This window comes from Rhincodon typus, chromosome 7 (genome assembly GCF_021869965.1).
Source record: "Rhincodon typus isolate 14 chromosome 7, sRhiTyp1.1, whole genome shotgun sequence".
NCBI lineage: Eukaryota > Metazoa > Chordata > Chondrichthyes > Orectolobiformes > Rhincodontidae > Rhincodon > Rhincodon typus.
Genome location: NC_063338.1, coordinates 1,785,966 through 1,808,809, shown reverse-complemented (window position 1 = coordinate 1,808,809; position 22,844 = coordinate 1,785,966). Strand labels below are relative to the sequence as shown.

Sequence of the window (22,844 nt, the reverse complement as noted above, 5' to 3'; positions counted from 1 at the left end):
AGCTGACATTTCGGGCCTAGAACTTTCTTGGGTCTAGGCCCAAAATGTCGGCTTTCCTGCTCCTCTGATGCTGCTTGGCCTACTGTGTTCATCCAGCTCTACACCTTGTTTTCTCAGAATAGTAACCTGTGTCATTTTAAAGCTGGAAACTTAATTCTGCCATTTTAGTTTCAGTCACTCTTACAATAATCATGGGGAGATCTTCAATATGCAGGTTGATTGGGAAAATTAGGTTGGTAGCATATCTCAGGAAAAGAATGTGTGGAATGTCTATGAGATGGTATTTTCAGACAGCTTGTGGTTGAGCCCATTAGGGAACAGGCAATTATGGATTTTGTGATGTGCAATGAGGCAGACCTGATTAGGGAATTGATGGTGAAGGAGGCTGTAGAAAGGCTGTCACCGTATAATGATAGAATTCACCTTGCAGTTTGAGGGGGAATAGATTCAAATCAGACATAATGGTATTACAATTGTGAAAAGGCAACTACAAAGACATGAGCAAGGGGCTGGCCAGAGTTGGAAGAGAAGCTCAGCAGGGACAATCATGGAGCAGCAATGGCAGGGGTTTCTGGGGATAGTTCAGGAAGCACAGCAGAAATTCATACCACGGAAGGAGAAACATACTAAGGGGAGGATGAAGCAATCATGTCTGACAAGGAAAGTCAGGGAAGAGCATAAAAGCAAAAGAAAGGAGCACACAATGTGTGAAGATGAGTGGGAGGCCTTTAAAAACCAGCAGAAGACAACTAAGAAAGCAATAAGGTTGCAGGGGAGAGGGTGGTAGGAGATGAAATATGAGAGTCAGCTGGATAGTTATACAAGATTGCAGAGGTAACACAGTGTGGAGCTGGAGGAACACAGCAGGCCAGGCACCATCAGAGGAGTAGGAAAGTTGATGTTTTGGGTCAGGACCCTTCTTCCTGACGGCACTGTGTTATCTCTGACTCCAGCATTGGCAGTTCTTACTATCTCATACAAAGATTGCAATTGTTTTGTTTTAGATATCTAAAAAGGTAAGTGAGAGGAAAGAGTGAACATTAGACCACTGGAAAATGAGGCTACAGAAATAGAAATGGGGAACAAAGAAATGGCAGAGGAATTGAACTTTGCATCAGTCTTCACAGTGGAAGACACCAGCAGCATCCCAGAACTTCATGACAGTCAGGGGGAAGAGGTGAATGTAGTAGCCATCACTAAAGAGAAGGTGCTGGGGAAACTGACAGGCCTGAAGGTAGATAAACCACCTGGACTGGATGCTCTACATGGCCGAGTTCCAAAGGAGATAGCTGAGGAAATCGTAGAGGCATTGGTGGTGATCTTTCAGGAATCACCGGAGTCAGGAAGGCTCCCAGACAACCGGAACACCCCTGTCTAATAAGGGAGGGAGACAGAAGATGGGAAACTATAGGCTGGCCAGCCTAACCTTGTTCATTAGTAAGATGAGATTATAGATAGGAGCAGACAGGTAGGACTATCTTGGTTGGGATTATGTTTGGCATGGACTGGTTGGACCAAAGGATCTGTTTCCATGCTGTATGACGTCGCCATCCTGTTTAAAACTACACCATGCGATTTATCCCTCGATCCTGGGAACTTCTGAGCAGATATTCCAGAGTGATTCAAAGAACGTGACCAGTGACTCATTACTTGGATCCATTAACCCTTCCAGCCTTGCAATCTATCGCAAACTGTCTCTATAGTCCTTGTTACTGAGTGATTCCTGACTGTACATTCAGAAAATGCTGCAAATACTCAGCAGAGTTGGCAGCATCAGTATAGAGAGAGAGAGAGAGAGAAATAACATTTCAGCTTGATGAGCAAGTGAGAGAACAGGTTTGATACAAATCCACAGAAAAAGGAAGGGAGAGAGGAGAAAATAATAAAAAGGAAGCTCAGTGATAGGGTGAAAGCCAGGAGAGGTTCAATAACAGAAGATAGGATGGTGAAAAGCAGAAGGTGATGTGAATGGAAAATGTAAAGAAACAGAAGACGGACGAGCCATTCTGGATCAATCACCTCTCTCTGCTCTGGGTATGTTTTACTCTTCCGTTCACCAAAACCTCTTCTGACCAAACTGAAAACTCACAATCCTTTCCCTCCATGACTGGCAGTCAACATTTTATTGAACGAACACACACAGGAAGATCATTTTGATTGGATAATGTTCAGGGGGAGTTCCCTCATGTCTTTCCCCTAATCTTCTGTACCGTTCATTCTGATTTGAGTTCATTTGACAGAGTCGTCATTATCAGTCCACCCAGACAGTGTCCATCCTCATTCTGTGACAGTTGTTTTGGTCCAGAGACTGCAACAGAATTTGTCCTTGTGTACATTCAGCTACACTAACAGATTCCATTTGAACACAAGACAAAGCTGCAAAACAATGGCACATGATCTAGATGAGCCTGAAATTAAGACACCCATGATCTACCAATGAGTGAGCTGCATATAACTACAGTTACTTAGTTTCCCTTTTCACAGAGGAAAACCCACCTGGAGCCTCTGAATTTAAGGTGCTAAAGTCATCTGTAGAGAAAATACCAAGGCTGCAGTTCATTCTACTCATTCACCAATATTATCATCCACATCTTCCACTCCTCAGCTATAACTCCTTCAGAACATTGCAATCCACTTTCAGCACATGTTCCAGAACTTAACATTCAATATTCGTATTTTAGTATCGGCGCCCTCATCTTTTAGCTGCCCATGTGACTAAGTCTGTCTGCAAAACAGTGAATAAAACTGTGAATCTGTTTCATTAAACCCAGTCATTTCTGTTACAGACTGTAAGAAATTCATATCTGTCTGCAGAGTTATATGCAACACTTCAGAACTCTATTTTCTGTTTCAGCAAGTTTTGTCATTTCTCATTTTGGGGACTGGATTTTCAGAACTTGGTTATAAAGGTTTTAAGGAATAGGAAGAATTTGTTGCTGCTGTTGCCAAATTTAAAATAATTTTCATCCTTTCAACATCAGGAGAAACATTCATGGGGATCAGGATTCCACAAATTGTATCAGCCGAGGTTTGCCGATTGGAAGATCAGGGAAAAGTTTCATTCACTCGGGGATTGAGTCAATGCCACGTGGAGGCTTCATAAGTAGGGTATAACTTCCTTGCTTGCTCCTGAGCCTGTTCTCAGTGCATTGAGCAGTTTGGCCCAGTTTGTAGGATCTCACCTCCCAGGGATATGCAGTGAGCCGCTGATTGCCAGCAGAAAGTGGTCACTGCGGTTTCAATGGGAGATTGGAGAGTGCGAGGTCAAATCCTGTTGCCTGTCCCTGTGTCACTCAGTATGGAGCCAGGGATGAGCACCAGTGGTGACTTTATTTTTCCCTCTGAAGTGTGGCTCAGACTCATTATCATTATTGGGACAATCAGTCGAAACGTGTGCGTTTAGATGGACATAACTGCTAGATGGTTGCAAGATGCTGCATTCAGTTAATATTTAACAAACGTGATTCTCTATTTCTTCACTCTCAGGTTAAAACTATTTCACTGAAAATCTTGTTCTAGCCTTTCCTTGTTCTTCTCATTAAAATTAGTTGCAACTAATCTCTCAGGGTGTTTAGCCTTGTAGATGTCCTATTGAGGGATAATGCCCGTGGCTTCAGCAGGGGTAGGATTTGAACCCACAACTTGATATAAACTGAGAAGTAAAACCAGAACCTAAGATTGCTCAACCACACCACAACAGCGAGCAGACTGCAATAGAACGTCTTGACTGATGGGATTCAAACGCAGTGTGAATGCGTGCATGCATAGTGACTTGGGATCATTTCCAAAACCTCATCCTAAAGATACAATTGTGTATTAATATTTTGGTACAATATTAGCACTTTTAATACAGTAGGGTTTAATAACATCAGTATAAACAGCCAATGAGCAGACATCATTATTTGGTGTGAGTAAGAGCAAAATCCCTCAACTGGGGTTCTTCGTGAATTTGCTGGTGTGTTAGCAGGATGGATGACAGAGTGAATCCCTTCCCACACACGGAGCAAATGAATGGCTTTTCTCCAGCGTGTACGCGCTGGTGTCTCAGTAGGTGGGATGACCGAGTGAATCCCTTCCCACACTCTGAGCAAGTGAATGGTCTCTCTCCAGTATGAATTCGGTGATGTATCAGCAGGTGCGTTGACTCCGTGAATCCCTTCCCACACTCAGAGCAGGTGAATGGTTTCTCCCCAGAGTGAAATCGCTGGTGTGTTAGCAGGTTGTATGACTGACTGAATCCCTTTCCACACACAGAGCAGATGAAAGGTTTCTCTCCAGTGTGAATTCGCTGGTGTCTCAGCAAGCTGGATAACTGAGTGAATCCTTTCCCACAAACAGAGCATGTGAATGGTTTCTCTCCAGTGTGAACTCGCTGATGTTCCAGCAGGTAGGATGAAGCAGCAAAGCTTTTTTCACACACCGAGCAGATGAATGGTTTCTCCCCAGTATGACGTCGCTGGTGTATGAGAAGATGGGATGACCGAGTGAATCCTTTCCCACACACAGAGCAGATGAATGGTCTCTCCCCGGTGTGAATGCGTTGGTGAGTTTCCAGCTGGGATGGGTAACGAAATCCCTTCCCGCAATCCCCACACTTCCACAATCTCTCCTCAGTGTGACTGCGCTGGTGTTCTGACATTTCAGATTAATGTTTGAAAACTCTTTCACACACAGAGCATGTGTAGAAGCTCTCCCTAGTGTGAATAATGTTGTTTCTTTCCATGTTCAAACCCCTGTGATAATCAGCTTGCGAGAAATAGAGTGACTGCCGGATCTGGACGCAGTTTCACTTGACTTCTTTAATTGAAAATAAACCTTTCAAACAGGAAAAAAAAGTAGTGAGAGAGAAACCAAAAGAACACACATACGTTGTGAAATTGAGAGAAATTAATCTGGTCATTTGTCGAGCTGACACTTGGATAGAAATATTACCATGAAAGCTGCTGGATGATCATTAAATCCCAACATTAGAACCAGTATTTTTTGCCCACAAACCTACAGAGATAAGAGGTGGCAGAGGCATTACATATATCTAAAATTTGACCCTGTTGATGCTTTCTCCCAATGCATTCAATCCATTGGTCTGAAGAACTAAGAACACACACAGAAGCAAAACTCTGGAAATCTGAAATAAAAACAAAATGCTGGAAGTACTAAACAGATTTGCCAGCATCTGAAATAGAGACAGATGTAGGATCCATTGCAACCCCGAAGGAGAAGACCTGTCTCACAGACTAGTCAAGCACAGTAGTATTCAGTCAAGAGGGAGTGGCCCTAGGAGTCCTGAACATTGACTCCTGACCCCATGAAGTCTCATGGCTTCAGGTAAAACATGGACAAGGAAACCTCTACTGATTACCATGCACTTTGCTCCGTCAGCTGATGAATTAATATTCCTTCATGTTGAACAACATTTGGAAGAAGCACTGAGGGTGGCGCAAAATGCATTTTTGCTGGGGGATTTCAATGTTCCAACACCAAGAGTGGCTTGGCAGCAGCACTATTGATCTAACTATTCAAGTCGTAAAGGACATAGTTGCTCGACTGGGTCTGCAGCAATTGGTGAGGGAACGAGAGAGAGGGGAAAACATACTTGACATAATCTTTACTAATCTATCAGCTACAGGTGCATCTTTCCATGACAGTCTCAGTAAGACTGACCCACTGCACAATCCTTGTGGAGACAAAGCCTTGCCTTCATATTGAGAGTACTCTCCATTGTGTTATGTGGTACTATCACCATTCTAAATGGGACAGACTTTAAAACAGATCTAGCAACTCGACACTGGGTATGCATGAGGTGCTGTGGGCCATCAACAGCAGCATAATTTCACTCGAATACAATCTGCAACCTCATGGCCCAGCATATCCCCCATTCAACTATTACCATCAAGCCAGGGAATCATACCTGATTCAGTGGAGAGTGCAGGAGGGCATGCCATGACCAGCACGAGGCAGAACTAACAATGATGTATCAACCTGGTGACTCTATCATCAGTTTGACATACTTGCCAAACAGCATAATCCACGTGATTTACAGAGCTAAGCAATCCCATAACCAACTGATCTCATTGAACCTCTGCAGTCCCAATTAGAATGGTGAACAATTAAACAGCTCAACAGAAGATGAGGCTGACCACTTCCATGAAAAAGGAGAAGGGCAGCAGATACATGGGAACACCACCACCAGCAAACTCTCCTCCAAGCCACTCACCTTCCTGACATAGAAATATATTGTCATTACTTCACTGTTTTGGGACAAAATCCTGAAATTCTCTCCCCAAAAGCATACTGAGTCTACCTACAGTATGTTGACTGCAGTGATTCAAGTAGACAACTCACCACCACCATCTCAAGAGCAACTAGGGGCAGGCAATAAATTCCAGCCAGCGACACCTGCTTATTTGGCATGGTTTTGGTCATCTGACCTAATATCTCCATCTGTAGCTTCAAATCAAAAATTCCTGTACAATATTTCTATGAAATTAGAAACTTGAAAAAATATTTTTTCAAAATATTGTTGATTGGGACATATATTGGCAACTTTTCACTATAGCGGGGTGAATGATCTGTAACTCCTTATCTAACCACATTGTGGGAATACTTGCAGCAAAAAAAATGCAGAAGTACAAGAAAATCAAACATCACCTTCCCCACAGGTAACAGGGCTTTGACAATAATTGCTGGTATAATGTGGAGGGAGTAACAGAGTTAATGTTTTAGGGTGTGCAAAATGAATTACAGGGAATGAAAGCAGTACAGAATTTGATGGTCAGAAAAGAAAGGAAAATGGACTCTCATGCTGGAAAAAGAATTCCTGACTGTGAAAGATATTGTGTGCAGATCAATCTAATAAGACAGCAGCACATAGTCAGCAGTGGAAAACTCATTTACACAAGGCCTATGGAAGTAACAGTAAAATACTAAACAGGGCTAAACTACACCCATTATTAGAATGAGGAAGTCAGATATTAACAGGGTTGATCAAGTAGCAAAGAGGTGAATTAGAGAAGTTTCAGTATTTTGATCCCAATTATATGAACACTGGACAAACGGATACGCGTGGACAGATCATAATCTTTAAAGCAGGGCTTCCCACAGTGAGACGGCAAAAGGTAACATGGAGCTCTGACCAAATTACAGGCATTTCTCCTCCACTAAGTATCTGAAATCTAACAGTAGCAATAATGCTGCCGGAAACCAGTTTTTTGCTTCAGTGCTCTGTCAGCGTCAAACGTCTCTCCTAGAATATACACACCATCTCTCTTAGTCCGAGAAAAAAAATCCAGAAGTTTCTCTGCGTAAATCCTCCGCTTCGCACAATGAAGGCCTGCGCATGCGTGAAGCTTTAGTTCGCCATCTACCAAAATGGCGGCCCCATATGGATTCCCAGGATCATGACCCCCAGTAAAGATGGTAGCGGTTAATCAAGGATAGTAGGAACTGCAGATGCTGGAGAATCCGAGACAACAAGGTGCAGGGCTGGATGAACACAACAGGCCAAGCAGCATCATAGGAGCAGAGAGGCTGACGTTTCGGGCCTAGACCCTTCATCAGAAAAGCTTAATCAAGCCTGTCAGGCTACGCCTGAGGCCCTCAGCTGCTTTTCCGTTTGCCACAAACACGGGACCGGCAGTTTAAGATTTGTGTTCTCCAACGTGCACAAAATATTATTAAAACTTCTCAGTCAAAACGAGCACCACTTTCTTCCCGCTTTTTGCTGTTTACCTTACTTTACTGTATCCCTCACCTTTCATTAGCGTTCGAGTTTCCGTCACAGTGATACTGCGCTTACAATGAAAATTGATCATGTGATTTGCACTAATCCTACCCTTAGCTCGCTCCTATTGGTTGGCGGAACAAGCCTCTACTATTCGGTCCTCCAGCCCCACTCCTGTCCTCCTATTGGGCCAAAGCTAACATCAATCACATGTGCGCCCAACGCGAGCTGAAGCATGCGCAGTTCTATCCATTCCTCGATCCATCTTCTTTTCCCCTCCCCCTCTCTCCGTATTTATTTCAGAACCCGCTTCCCCTCCCCCATTTCTGAAGAAGGGTCTAGGCCCGAAACATCACCTTTCCTGCTCCTCGGCCTGCTGTGTTCATCCAGCTCTACACCTTGTTATCTCAGATTCTCCAGCATCTGTAGTTCCTACTATCTCTATCCATTTTTGTTACTGTTCGTCAGCTCTGAATGAAGGTGAGCGTTCATCCTGAAATGGGGAAAAAAAAGCCATTCCTGATTCTCGTAATGTAAGGCAATTACAACAACAACAGCAGGAGGGCAATGAGGTCCTTAGGGTCTTAAAGACGGTGAAAGTTCCAGAGACAGTCTGTCATAGAGAGTATGGTTGCCTCAAAGAAATTGAAGCATGGCACTGCAATGGCCACACACAAGCCATGACCACAGCAGTACTGAAGATTTCTGTTGACTTAAATAGGATCACAGATCTTGTATCCGTGGGCTTACAAAACATAGGCAAACTACTCTGAGGTAGAGTTGGGCAATATGGAATGCTACCAAAAAGGGGACAGGGAGCAGGGAACTCCACACAAAGCTCACCCACCTTCTCATTATTTTCACCTCCAAACCGAGGGAGTACAATACACACCACCTCTATCTGCCATCACAACATCTTGTCCCACACTAGCTGCATCTGGTCTTGCACAAGTAGAGGTAGAAGTGGAACAGTCATTACTGGGATCTTCTGGGGCTCTGAAGCTCTAAGTGAAAAGTAAAAGTATCTGAGCAGTGAGAGCAGAAATTTCAGAAGACTGTTTCCAGCTTTGCTGAAACCCACAAAATGCATTGGGTAACGAACAATAAGAATCTGGACTACAAAATGTAATTGATCAGGTGCATACTCACATTGGGGGAGGCAGGGCAGGGGATGAGTTGACAAAATGTTCAATTAAAAACCAAAAGAAATGCAGATGCTGTAAATCAGGAACAAGACAGAAGTCGCTGTAAAAGCTCAGCAGTTCCTGCAGCATCTGTGAAAAAAAATCAGAGTTAATGTTTCAGGTCCCGTGACCTTCCTCACAACAAAATGATCAGTTTCCTCCATTGGGTAATCCAAGATGGAGAATAAGAAAAATTGTGGCTGCAAGACCTGCTCCTTTTTTTTGAGGTATTTTCACTATTGGAGCTGATTTCTTCGAATTGTCGGAGCAATAATTACTGTTTTATGGGCTGTTGCATTGTTTTGCAACTTTTGGAAAAAAAGATCAAAATAACAGCACTTTCAAAAGGAGGAGGACAAACAAAGGCAATGACCACATAGAAAGTGAATCAAACAGAGAAATAAACCTGCACGCATGTCTGACCCAGCAGTGAATCAGCACTGCTGACTGTTCTGCTGTTTCAATACACGTATCTCTGGATGTCAGAGTTCAGCTGAGAAAAATTAACAAACAGCAAAATTCACAGCGGACCTTGGAGAAACCTGTGTGGGAGAGCTCACAGCAGGGGAGAAACGAAGTGGCTTTTTAAAGTGTAACTTTTTTTGTAAATCTACAATAGTGAGGAAAGTGGGTTCCTTTTTGATTATACATTTTATTGAGATCTGTCTCTTCATTAAAAATATAAAACAAAGGTACTAAGTCAGCCTGGAGTAGCGATTTTAGAGCAGTAAGTGTGTGCTATGTTCTGATGAAGGGTCTTAGCCTGAAACATCAACTTACTGCTCCTCTGATGCAGTCTAACCTGCTGCGTTTCTCCAGCTCTACATCTATTGACTCTGGCCTCCAGTATCTGCAGTCCTTACTGTCTCCAAGAGTGTGCTATTTTCTTAGATCAGTTAGAGGCAATGAAGAATTTACAAGAGTCAGGGGGTGAGATGGATGGCAGTTGCAGGAAGAGAGAAACACCAAAAATACAATGAGGTAGATGGGTTACCTCCAGGAAAGGTAGGAGAGGGAGAGAGGTTGTGCAGGAGTCTCCTGTGGCTATCCCCACCTCAAACAGGTATGCTGTTTTGGAAAATGTTGGGGATGATGGACTTTCAGGGGAATGTAGCACTGACAGGTAGGTTTCCGGTACCAAGACGGGCTGTAATGTAACGAGGAGTATGTCAGGTTCCAAGCAATTGATTGTGATAGGGCACACTGTAGCGAGAGGCACAGGCAGGCGATTCTGTGGCCGACAGTGAGACATCAGAATCGTGCCTTGCCTCCCTGGTGCAAGGGTCAAGGATATCCCGAGTGGGTGCAGAATATCCTCAAAGGGGAGAGGGACCAGCAGGAGGTCATTGTACACATTGGAACAAATTACACAGGAAGAGAAAAGGATGAGATTCTGAGGAGAGAATATTGATATTAGGCAGGAATTAGTACCCTCGAGGGTACTAATATCTGGATTGTTCCCAGTGTCATGAGCTAAAGGGTAGGATTAGGAGAATAGTGCAGATGAATGCATGGCTGAGGAGCTGTTGCAGGGGAGATGTGATTCACTTTTTTTTTTGTTCATTTGAATCTCTTCTGGGGTAGAAGTGACTGTATGAGAAGGATGGATTGCACCTGAATTGGAAGGGAACTAATATACTGGTTGAGAAATTTGCTAGAGCTGTTTTGAGGAGATTTAAAATTGTAAGGAGGGGCAGGGAGATAGTGAGGAAAGAGATCAGTCTCAAACTGGTACAGCTGAGAAAGGGAGCAAGTCAAACAGACAGGACTGGCAGCTTTTTCCAATTTCCACCCTGCCCTCACTGTCACCTGGTCTATCTCTGATTCCTCCCTTCCCTTCCTCGACATTTCAGTTTCCATTTCTGTGGATAGACTGGGCACTTAATATCTACTACAAACCCACTGACTCCCACAGCTACCTTCATACCCCACTTCCTGTAAAGACTCCATACCATTCTCTCAGTTCCTCTGTCTCCGTCACGTATGTTCAGATGAGGCCAACTTCGACAAGGGAGCCTTCAAAATGTCCACCTTCTTCCTCAACCGAGGATTCCCCAGCTCCGCTGTCGTCAGGGCCCTCAACCAGATCCAACCAATCTCCCACACTTCTGCCCTCATCCCTTCTCTTCCATCCCGCAACAGCGGTAGGGTTCTCCTTATCCTCGCCTACCATCCCACCAACATCCACATCCAGAAAATCATCAGACACCATTTCCACCTCCAGCGAGATGCCACCACGGGACACATATTCCCCTCCCCTCCCTTGTCCGCCTTCCGCAGGGACCATTCCTTCCAGGACACCTGGTCCACACTTCCTTCACCCCCAACACCTCCCCCCAGCCCTACGGCACCTTCTCCTGCGACTGGCAAAGGTGCAACACCTGCCCATTTACCTCCTCCCTCCCCAGTATCCAAGGGCACAAACATATCTTCCAGGTGAAGCAACACTTCACCTGCACTTCCCAGAATCTAGTCGACTGCATTCGCTGCTCACAATGTGGTCGCCTCTACATTGGCGAAACGAAGTGTAGACTTGGCGACCACCTCGCAGAACATCTATGTTCTGCTCACAAACAAGACCCTGAACTACCTGTTGCCTGCCACTTTAACGCACCACCCTGTTCCCTGACCAACATGTCTGTCTGTAGCTTGCTGCAGTGTTCCAGCAATGCTCAACACAAGCTAAAAGAACAACATCTCATTTTCCACCTGGGGACCCTACAGCCCTCCGGACTCCATATTGAGTTCAATCATTTTAGGGCCTAAACTCTCCCATGTCCCAGCCCCCTACCCCACACACCAGGCCTTGTTACCACACAGCCTACCATTACACACCCCCTGTTATTAGTCACTACCAGTCCCCATTAACAACTATTCACCCTCCCAGCCTGATCATTAGCAACTCCTTTGTCTGTCCAACTGTCTTTCTGTCTCTCTGGGCTCTATCCTATTGTTTACTACCTACCTCCCCCACCTACCTATTTTCTGCATATAATCTGACGTTTTCCCAGCCACCATCAGTTCTGAGGAAGGGTCACCGGACCCGAAACATTAATTCTGTTTTTTCCTTCACAGATGCTGCCAGACCTGCTGAGCTTTTCCAGCAACTTTGTTTTTGTTCCTGATCTACAACATCCGCAGTTCTTTCGGTTTTTAACTTTGTTGTGCGAGGACTGGCAGCTTAAATGTTCCAGGGTATAGATGCTTTGGGAAGGATTGAACAGGGGTTGGTGGCGGCGGTGGAGGGGGGGGGGGGGCGCGGAGGAGGAGGAGTAGGGGAGTTTTTGATTGGGGATAACATTACAGCTGTACTTAGGCAGGATATTCCTGGGAATATGTCCAGAGAAGTTATTCGGTGGAACTGAGAAATAAGAAAGGGATGACCACTTTCTTGGAATTGTACTGTAGACCCCCAATAGTCAGCGGGAAATTGAAATACAAATTTTGCAAGGAGATCTCAGTTATCTGGGCTAATGGGGTTATCTCATTTATGGAGGTGGCATGGTGGCTCAGTGTGGGGGCGGCACGGTTGCTCATTGCGGCGGCAGCACGGTGGCTCAGTGGTTAGCACTGCTGCCTCACAGCGCCGGGACCTGGGTTCAATTCCACCCTTGGGCGACTGTCTGTGTGGAGTTTGCACATTCTCTTCGTGTCTGCGTGGGTTTCCTCCGGGTGCTCTGGTTTCCTCCCACAGCCCAAAGATGTGCAGGCGAGGTGGATTGGCCATGCTAAATTGCCCATGGTGCCCAGGGATGTGTAGATTATAGGGGGATGGGTTTTGGTGGGATGCTCTGAGGGTCGGTGTGGACTTGTTGGGCCGGAGGGCCTGATTCCACACTGTAGGAATTCTTCTATTCTATCTGATCTGTAAGAATAATAGGGTGGTTATGGTAGGAGATTTTGACTTTCCAAACATAGACTGGGACTGCCACAGTGTTTAAGGATCGGATGGAGGGTAATTTGCTATTTGTGTACAAGAACATTTTCTGATTCATTACATGAATGTATCTACTGGAGAAGGTGCAAAACTTGACCGACTGATGAGAAATAAGGCAGGACTGGTGACTGAGATGTCAGAGGGGAGCACTTTGGGGCCAGAGATCATAATTCTATTAGTTTTAAAACAGCGATGAAAAAGGATAGACTGGATCTAAAAGTTAAAGTTCTAAATTGGTGGAAGGCCAATTTTGATGGTATTAGGCAAGAATTGGGGGTGGATATTTGCAGCTAATGGAACAGCTGGAAAATGGGAAGCCTTCAAAAATGAGATAACGAGAGTCCAGAGACAGTATGTTCCTGCTACAGCGAATGGAAAGGCTGGTAAAAGTGGGGAATTATGGATGACAAGAGAAGCTAAGGTTTTGGTCAAGAAAAAGAAGGAAGCTTATGTCATGTATGGGCAGCAGAGATCGAGTGAATCCCTAGAGGGGTATAAAGGCAGCAGGAGTATACTTAAGAGGGAAATCAGGAGAGCAAACAGGTGACATGAGATAGCTTTGGCAAATAGGGTTAAGGAAAATCCAAAGGGATGCTACAAACACATTAAGAACTAAAGGGTAAATAGCGAGAGAATAGAGCCCTTTAAAGATCAGCAAGGCTGTCGATGTGTGGAATCACAGGAGATGGGGGAGATACTAAATGAGTATTTTGCATCAGTGTTTACTGTGGAGAAGGAAATGGAAGATACAGAATATGGGGAAATAAATAGTGACATCTTGAAAAATGTCCTTATTACAGAGAAGGTGGTGCTGGGTGTCTTACAACACAAAGGTGGATAAATGCCCGGAACTGATCAGGTGTACCCCTGGAACTCCGTGGGAAGCTAGGGAAGTGATTGCTGGGCCCCTTGCTGTGATATTTGAACATCAATAGCCGTAAGTGAGGTACCAGAAGACTCAAGGTTGGCTAACATGGTGCGACTATTTAAGAAAGGGGTTAAGGAAAAGCCAGGGTACAATAGATCGGGAGCCTGTCATCTGCAGTTTGCAGGTTGTTGGACAGAATCCGGAGGGACAGGACTTACATGAATTTGGAAAGGCAAGGACTGATTAGGGATAGTCATCATAGCTTTGGCATGGGAAATCATGTCTCACTAACTTGAGTTTTTTGAAGAAGTAACTAAGAGGATTGATGATGGCAGAGCAATGGACGTGATCTATATGGACTAGAGTGAGGCGTCCAACAAGGTTCCTTATGGTAGCCTGGTTAGCAAGGTTAGATCACATGGAATACAGGGAGAACTCGCCATTTGGATATAGAACTGGCTTGAATGTAAAAGACAGAGGTTGGTGGTGGTGGGTTGCTTTTCAGAATAGAAGCCTGTGACCAGGGTGTGCCGCAAGGATCGGTGCTGGGGCCAGTGCTTTTCATCATTTAAATAAATGATTTGGATGTGAACATAGGAGATATGGTTAGTAAGTTTGCAGGTGACAACAAAATTGGAGATGCAGTGGACAGCGAAGAAAGTTACCTCAGAATACAAGGGGATCTTGATCAGGTGGGCCAATGGGCTGAAAAGTGGCAGATGGAGTTTCATTTAGATACATGTGAGTGCTGCATTTTGGAAAGGCAAATCGGGGTAGGACTTATACACTTAATGGTAAATTCCTGGGGAATGTTGCTGAACAAAGAGACCTTGAAGTGCAGGTTCATAGTTCCTTGAAAGTGGCATCACAGGTAGATAGGATAGAGAAGGTGGCATTTGGTATGCTTGCCTTCATTGGTAAGTGTATTGAGTATAGGAGTTGGAACGTCATGCTGAAGCTGTACAGGACAATGGTTAAGCCACTTTTGGAATACTGTGTGCAATTCTGGTCTCCCTGATTGTAGGAAGGATGTTATGAAACTTAAAAGGGTTCAGAAACGACTTACAAGAACGTTGCCAGAGTTGGAGGGTTTGAGCTATAGGGAGAGGTTGAATAGGCCGGGACTCTTTTGCCTGGAGTTTCGGAGGCTGAGGGGTGACCTTATAGAAATTTATAAAATCACGAGAGGCATGGATAGGGTAAATAAACAAGTCTTTTCCCTGGGGTGTGGGAGTCCAAAACTACAGGGCATAGGTTTAAGGTGAGAGGGGAAAGATTTAAGAGACCTAAGGGGCAACTTTTTCACGCAGAGGGTGGTACATGTATGGAATGAGCTGCCAGAGAAAGTGAAGAATGCTGTACAATTATAACATTTAAAATGCATCTGGATGGGCATATGAATAGGAGGAGTTTAGAGGGATATGGGCCAAATGTTGGCAAATGGGACAAGATTTATCTAGGATATCTGGTCGGCATGGACATGTTGGACTGAAGAGTCTGTTTCCGTGCTGTACATCTCTATGACTACGACACTTTGTTCAAGAAAAATTTCTTCAATATATAAATGTTCCTACTAGAGAACAAACAAAATGTGACCTTCTCTTGGGTAATAAGGCAGGGCAAGTGACTGAAGTGATAGTTGGGGAACACTTTGGGTCTAGTGATCATAATTCTATGAACTTTAAAGTATTTGTGGAAAAGGATAAGCCTTCTATGAAAAGGCATGATCATTAAGTTTGTGGATGACACCAAAATTGGTGGTAGAATGGACAATGAAGAAGGTTATCTAAGATTACAAAGGGATCTTGATCAATTGGGTCAATGGGCTGAGGAATGGCAGATGGAGTTTAATTTGGATAAATGCAAGGTATTGCATTTTGGTAAAACAAACCAGGGCAGAACTTATACAAATAAAAGTCTGGCCTTGGATAGTGCTGTAGAACAGAGGGCCCTGGGGGTTCAGGTACATAATCCTTTGAAGTTTGTTTCACATGTAGACAGGTTGGTTAAGAAGGCATTTAACACACTAGCCTTCATTGCTCAAACCTTTGAGTATAGGAGCTGGAAAGTCATGTTGAGGTTGGTGGGTCTGGGTGGGATGCTTTGAGTGTTGGTGTGGACTTGTTGGGTCGAAGGGCCTGTTTCCACACTGAAGGGATTCTTAAAAAAAAAAGAAAGACATTAATGAGGCCTCTTCTGGGGTACTATGTTCACTTCCGGTCAGCCTGTTAAACAAAAGATGTTGTTATGCTGGAGATAGTTCAGAAAAAATTTACAAGGATGTTGCCAGGAATGGAAGGTTTGATTTAGTAGGAAAAACTGGATAGACTGGGACTTCTTTACACTGGAGTGTAGGAGGTTGAGGGGTGTCATTATATTGGTTTATAAGGTCATGAGAGGTATAGATAATGTCAATGGCAGGTGTCTTTTCCTAGCTTGGGGGATATCAAGACTAGGAGGCATATTATAAAGGTGAGAGGAGAACGATTTTAAAAAAAAGAGATGAGGGGCAACTTTTTTTTTTTTTTTTTTTTTTTACAGAGAATGGACTTCCAGAGGAAGTGGTGGATGTGGTTTACAACGTTTAAAAGACATTTGAATGAGTACATGAATAAGAAATGTTTGGAGGGATATGGGCCAAATGCAGACTGGTGGGACTAGTTTAGTTTGGGATTATAGTTAGCATGAAGTGGTTGGACCAAACGGTCTGTTTCCATCTTGTATAACTCTATGACTCTATCTATGACTCACATCGGATGGGGACGGAATTTATTGCTGTGGATACAGAGCTAGCTGGCAGACGGGAAACCAAGAGTCGGTCATTTTTTTTGCATATCAGCCAGTGAGCACCTTGGTAGCGCAGTGTTTGGACCCCAGCTATTCAAAATATATATGAATGGTTTAGATTAAGAAACTTAAATGTCATATCTCCAAGCTTGTAGAATTACATGAAGCTGAGTGAGACAATGAACTGTGAGAAAGATGCAGATATGCTTCAGAGTGATTTGAAGATGTTGAGTGAGTGGGCAAAAATGCAAGGCAGATGAAGAGTAATGTGGATAAATGGGAGGTGATCCAGTCTGGTCGCAAAAACAGGAAGACAGGTTATTATCTGAATAGCGAGAGGTTGGGAAAGTGGGAGACGAAATAAGACCTGGTGTCCTAGTACACAAGTGACTGAAAATAAGCATACAGGTGCAGCAGGAGGCGAAGAAGGCAAATGGTATGTCGGCCTTCAAAGCGAGAGGATTTGAGTACAGGAGCAGGGACGCCTTGCTGAAATTTTACAAGGTCTTGATGACACCACACCTGGAGTATTGTGTGAAGGTTTGGAATGCTTATCTGACAAAGGTTGTTTTGGCTATGGAGGCGATACAACAAAGGTTTACCAGACAGATTCCTGGGATGGCAGGACTGATTTACGAGGACATAAATGGATTGGTTAAGACAAAATTCACTGGAGTTTAGAAGGATAAAGAATCTCACTGAAACCCAATAAAATTCTAACAGGACTAACAAGATAAATGCAGGAAGGATGCTCTCAATAACTGGTGAGTCAAAGTTTAAGGAGATGGGGTAAGTTGTTTAGGACTAAGATGAGGAAATATTTCTTTTCTCAGATTGGTGAGCCCATGGAATTTGCTGCCGCACAAATCGATTTAGGCCAAAACATTGAATTTTTCTGAGAAGAATATAGATGTAGTTCTGAGGGCTAAAGGAATCAAAGGATATGGGTCAAACGTCATAATGGCCTACTCTTGTTTCTATTTTCCATGTTTCTATTCTGTTAAAGGTACGATATAAAAACAAAATGATTGTAACTGACAGATACCTGAGCTACCTCATCACCACTGGACAAAAATCCTATCCTGTAACTCCTTACTAAACAGCAATCTGGGAGTAGCTTCACCACACAAGCTGGAGCAGTTCCAAGATGGTCAGGGAGGCACGGAGTGAGTTTGGAAGCTTCTGGCTTGGCTGCTCCGTCTCATTTTCTTTCCAGTTTTCAAATTGTTGAATGCTGTCAGAAAAGCAAAATAGTATGTAGGAAATAGGCAAATATTTATGGAAGTTTGCTGAAACTGTTTACATTTATTGCTGACTTAGAAATTAGGTAAAGTTTTACATGCCTGTGAACAACTCATTATCCAAGGATTGCACAAATGCTTGGCATCCATTGTTGGAAACTGCTTAATTGAACTGACAATTTACATTTATTTTATTTTCTGTTTAAAATATCCCTTATCTGTGTCTGTCAATCAGTGAGAGTGGACGTTCTGAACAAAGAAGATTTGTGTTTAAAATCACAGATATTAATTAGATTGTCCAGTTGTTTACATTTGCTTTACCCTACTTATTGTTATTTCTTCTTTCTATAAACTTGATGTCCAAGATCTGTTGTTCATAAAGTTTGGTTAGAAACATTTGAATAATTTTGAGCATTATTCAATGTTTTAATCTCACTGTGTTGTGAATCCAGTGATAGTGAGGCTGTTTTGTTTTGGGTTGCGATCCTTATGCTGTAACAAGTATTTGATGGTCAATATTAGCACAGAAGCAGACATTATCTCCAGTGCAGGGCAAATAACTCCTGACCATGGGAAGATGAAGCTGGAAAATCAGCAGCATTAAACCAGAGAGGGGCAGCTGTAGAAACCTCTCATTTAGATACTGCTGGCAGAAATAACAACAACAAAACACCAAACAAGGCTCACATAAACCCATAATGAGAGGGGGTCAGGGAGGAGGAAGGGGGATGACGAACAGGAAGAAGCAGCAAGTGGGAAGCAGTGGCGGCAGGGTGACATTGGACAGGGAACAGCAAGGGACGGGGGAGCACTGAGAGAAACAATGGGCCAGGGATTTGTGGTGGGGTCTCAGTTGAAAAAAGTCCCAATTTCCAAATTCCCCACTCCACTCGGTTCTTTCCCTCTACTCTCTGGTCTGTCCTCTTAGCCTCTTTCACTTTGGCGGCCAGCTCAGTGACCAAGATGTGCACACAAACACTTTTCCATCAATCTCCATCACTAGCACACAGATAAGCATCTCCCAACAGAATACTGTACATACTCCTCAGTGAGCACAATGATTTAATCCAATACCCTTTGTTTTCATCTCTATTCACACCAAAGACAGATAACTAAACAGTTAAGGAATAAATTAAATAAAAATAAACAGAATTGATCACAGACAAGTTAAGCAGTTACCATGATGCATTGTTTCACAGGTACACAGCATTGTCAAACCCTCATTCTGTAGCATCAACAGCCAAACACCTTTTCTCCAAAGCCCCAGTTCAAAAAACTCTAGCCCTTCCTTCTGTTTGATCATGTCCTGTCCTAGACTTGCTGACACCAATTCCCAGATACTTACCTCATTAATGGCCAAAACAGTCTACAGAGTTTTTGATCAAGAATGAACCTGCAAGTAACCTCCAAGTCTGGCCTCAAAAACAAACACCAGCTTGTTTATTTTTTTAAACACAACCTGCTGCCCACAGTCTAACTTTTAATCTTATTTTGCATGTTGTACTCTATACTATAATTACTGCAATGTTTAACTTTTAACTTTATTCTGTCTTTCTGCCTTGTTCTTAAGATCCTGTACCTAGGTACTTGCCCCTAAGATGTTGTCCTGTGTGGTGACATTATACAGTTTTCACTGTACTTCTATACTTGAGTAGATGTGACAATAAAATATTCAAAATCAAAATCAAATCAGTCCAAAGATCACCGTTCAGCTCTCAGATTCAAAGCATTTTTTTTGTTTAAAATCAGTTCTAACACAGTGCACAGTGGTAAGATCTTTAACCAGTGACGCAGATTGAGTGAGTGCAACACTACACACTGGGGGAAAAAAAAGAACAATGAGAGGTGACCCCGTCAAAGCAAATCAGATTTTGAAGGGGCTCGACAGGGTAAATGCTGAGAGGATACTCCCTCTGTTTGGGGAGTCTCGGGCCAGAAAGCATAGTCTAAGAATAAAGAGATACCAAATTGAAGCTGAGATGAAGAGGAATTTTTTCTCAAAGGGTTCAGAGTCTTTGTAACGTTGTGTCACAGAAAACTGTGGGAGCAAAGTACTTGTGTATATACAAGGCTGAGATAGATAAATTCTTGATCACTAGAGAATCAAGGGCTACAGGAAAAGCACTGGAAAGTGGACATGAGGAATGTCAGATCAGCCACAGTCCTGTTGAATGCCAGAACAGGCTCGAAGGACCAAATAGTCTACTCCTGTACCTATTACATATGGTCTTCCTGTAGCCTGTAGAAAGAGCTGTAACCAGTTACACAGCCTGAGTGAGACTGTTGCAGTGAACTGACTGTGGAAAAAGAGTTTTAACTTAAACTGAAAACAAATACACCACATACAGTTGAGAGAAACTATAAGGATGTTCTGTCCATCGGATTTGAATTTATCTGCTCACCCAGCCAGGAGAGACAAAAGATGCCTACACTATGAAGATACTGCGGAAATATCAGGACAATGACAGGGTTACAGTTACCTACCTGAGCTAGCCACCCACTGGTGCAGTCATACCACGGATAGACCATTCCCTCGCTCCATGAGCAGGAAGGATTCAGTCAGTCATCCAGCTGCTGAAACACCTGTAAGTTTACAGGGGAAGTTACAGGAGTTGGATTGTTGCTTTTTATCACATCCAGCTTCACCTCCCCTTCATGTTGCTCTTTTACCGCAGTAACCCGGCCCACTGGGATGAACCAAACAAAACTGCAGAGCCCCAGATGGGGACATTGGGACAGACTGGGGAGGGAGGGGGAAGAGGGAGACCGGGAGCAGGGGGCGGGGCAACACGCAGCTTCTCCCCCCGCACGGTAATCGCGAAACGCTAACTACGCACGCGCACTCCCACGTCCCGCTGATCCGAGATGGTGGCTGTCGACCGGGGCTTGCTTCTGGGAAGAAGCCTCAGGCTCTCAGCAGCTTAAATCGCGGCAACGGAAAACCCATATTTGGGGCTGGATGCATAAATTTGGTAATTATAAATCCTTCTTGCTGGAATATTTTGCCGAACGCTGGTCTACGCCTTTACTTACCGCCTGTGACTGTGATGGACGAACGTTTTCTTCTCGCTGCGCATGCTCGAAGTCCTAAATCACTGTCTGACTCTAAATAAACTACCCCGAACACGTCGATTAGATTCCAGTCTGAAGGAGTTGTAATGGCCTACTCATGTTCGTCTGTTCTAAAGTAAAAATTCCCATACTGCCAATAATCAATCAAAAAATAAAAACTGAAAGAACTGCGGATGCTGGAAATCAGGAACAAAAACAAAGTTCCTGAAAAATGCTCAGTAGGTCTGGCAGCATCTGTGAAGGGAAAAACAGAATTAACATTTCGGGTCTAGTGACCCTTACTCAGAACTGATGTGGCTGGGAAAACGTCAGTTTATATGCTCGAAAAAAAGACCCTGAACTACCCGTTGCCTGCCACTTTAACACACCACCCTGTTCCCTGACCAACATGTCTGTCTCTGCCTGCCATTACACACTACCTGTTATTAGTCACTAATAGTCCTCATTAACAACTATTCACCCTCCCAGCCTGATCGTTATCAACTCTTTGTCTGTCCACCTGCTCTCTCTTTAGGCTCTATCCTATCATTTACACCCTACCGCATCCCCCTCTCGCCGCCCCCCCCCCCCGCTTTTTTTGCATATAAACTGACATTTTCCCAGCCACCATCAATTCTGAGGAAGGGTCACCGGATCCGAAATGTTAACTTTTTTTTTCCTTCATAGATGCTGCCAGACCTGCTGAGCATTTCCAGCAACTTTGTTTTTGTCCCATCAATCATTGCATTGTATTTGATACAGAGTAAAGTTCCCCTAATGATGGCCCAATCAAAAATGTGAAGGGCAGGTATAATCTGAGGAAGAGATAGAGTTAAACTCACTGTCAACTATCCCCTCCAACACCAAAACCACCCTACCTTTGAGACACGAACCAGGTGTGAGTTACTGCATGGAGTCTAATTGAGGGTGCTTTATGTACAGAATCACAGATACCTGGGAGTGAGTTTACAGTCTTGAACATAATCAAGGGGCTGGGGTGGTTGATATATAGAATAACATAGTCAGGAGTGATATACAGACTGGAATCTAATTGAGTGGCTCGGGGATGTGTTTTACCTGGAATAACAGATACCCTGGAGTGAGTTCGAGACTGGAATATGAGGAGTTTGGGGTGGTTTGTGCATAGAATACCAGATACAAGGGAGTGTGTTATAGACTGGAAGGTGATCAAATGGCTCAGGGTGGTTTGCATATCAATAACAGATACCCAGGTGTGAGTTACAGACTGGAATCTAATCGAGGGGTTCAGAATGGTTTATGTACAGAGTCACAGATACATGGAAGTGACTTACAGATTGGAAACTTATTGAGGGGTTCAGGGTGGTTTATATTCAGAATAACAGATGCATAGAAGTGAGTTACAGATTGGAATCTAACCGAGGGGTTTGAGATGGTTTATATAGAGTAACAAAATTACGTGAGTGAGTTCCAGGTTGGAATCAAACCAAGGTGTTTGCTATTGTTTATGAAGAATAACAGATACTCAGCGATGAGTTACATACTAGAATCTAATCAAGGCATTTGAGGTGGTTTATATACAGATTTGCAAGGATGAGTTACAGATTGGAATCTGACAGAGGTGTTCTGTGTGGTTTATATATAGAAAAACATACCCAGGAGTGGTACTGACTGGAATCTAATTGAGGGATGGTTTATGTACAGAGCCATAGATACATGCAAGTGACTTACAGATTGGAAACTTATCAAGGGTTTCGATGTGGTCAGAGGTTACGTTGTCAGGAGAGATTACACAAATGAGCCATGTTATCTCTAGAATTTAGAAGGTTAAGGGGGTGATGTGATTGAAGTCTTTAAGTTATTAACAGGGCAAGACAGGGTTGATAAAGATAACAAGGTGTAGAGCTGGACGAACACAGCAGGTCAAGCAGCATCAGAGGAGCAGGAAGGCTGACGTTTCAGGCCTGGACCCTTCTTCAGAATCTCATTTCTGAAGAAGGGTCTAGGAACAAAATGTCAGCCTTCCTGCTCCTCTGATGCTGCTTGGCCTGCTGTGTTCGTCCAGCTCTACACCTTG

General features: G+C 43.7%; 1 pseudogene; it reads right to left on the bottom strand.

The window, feature by feature from the left end:
* Positions 1–2,104: 2,104 nt before the first annotated feature.
* Positions 2,105–22,844, bottom strand: part of LOC109919175 — a 29,324-nt pseudogene continuing 8,584 nt past the window's right edge.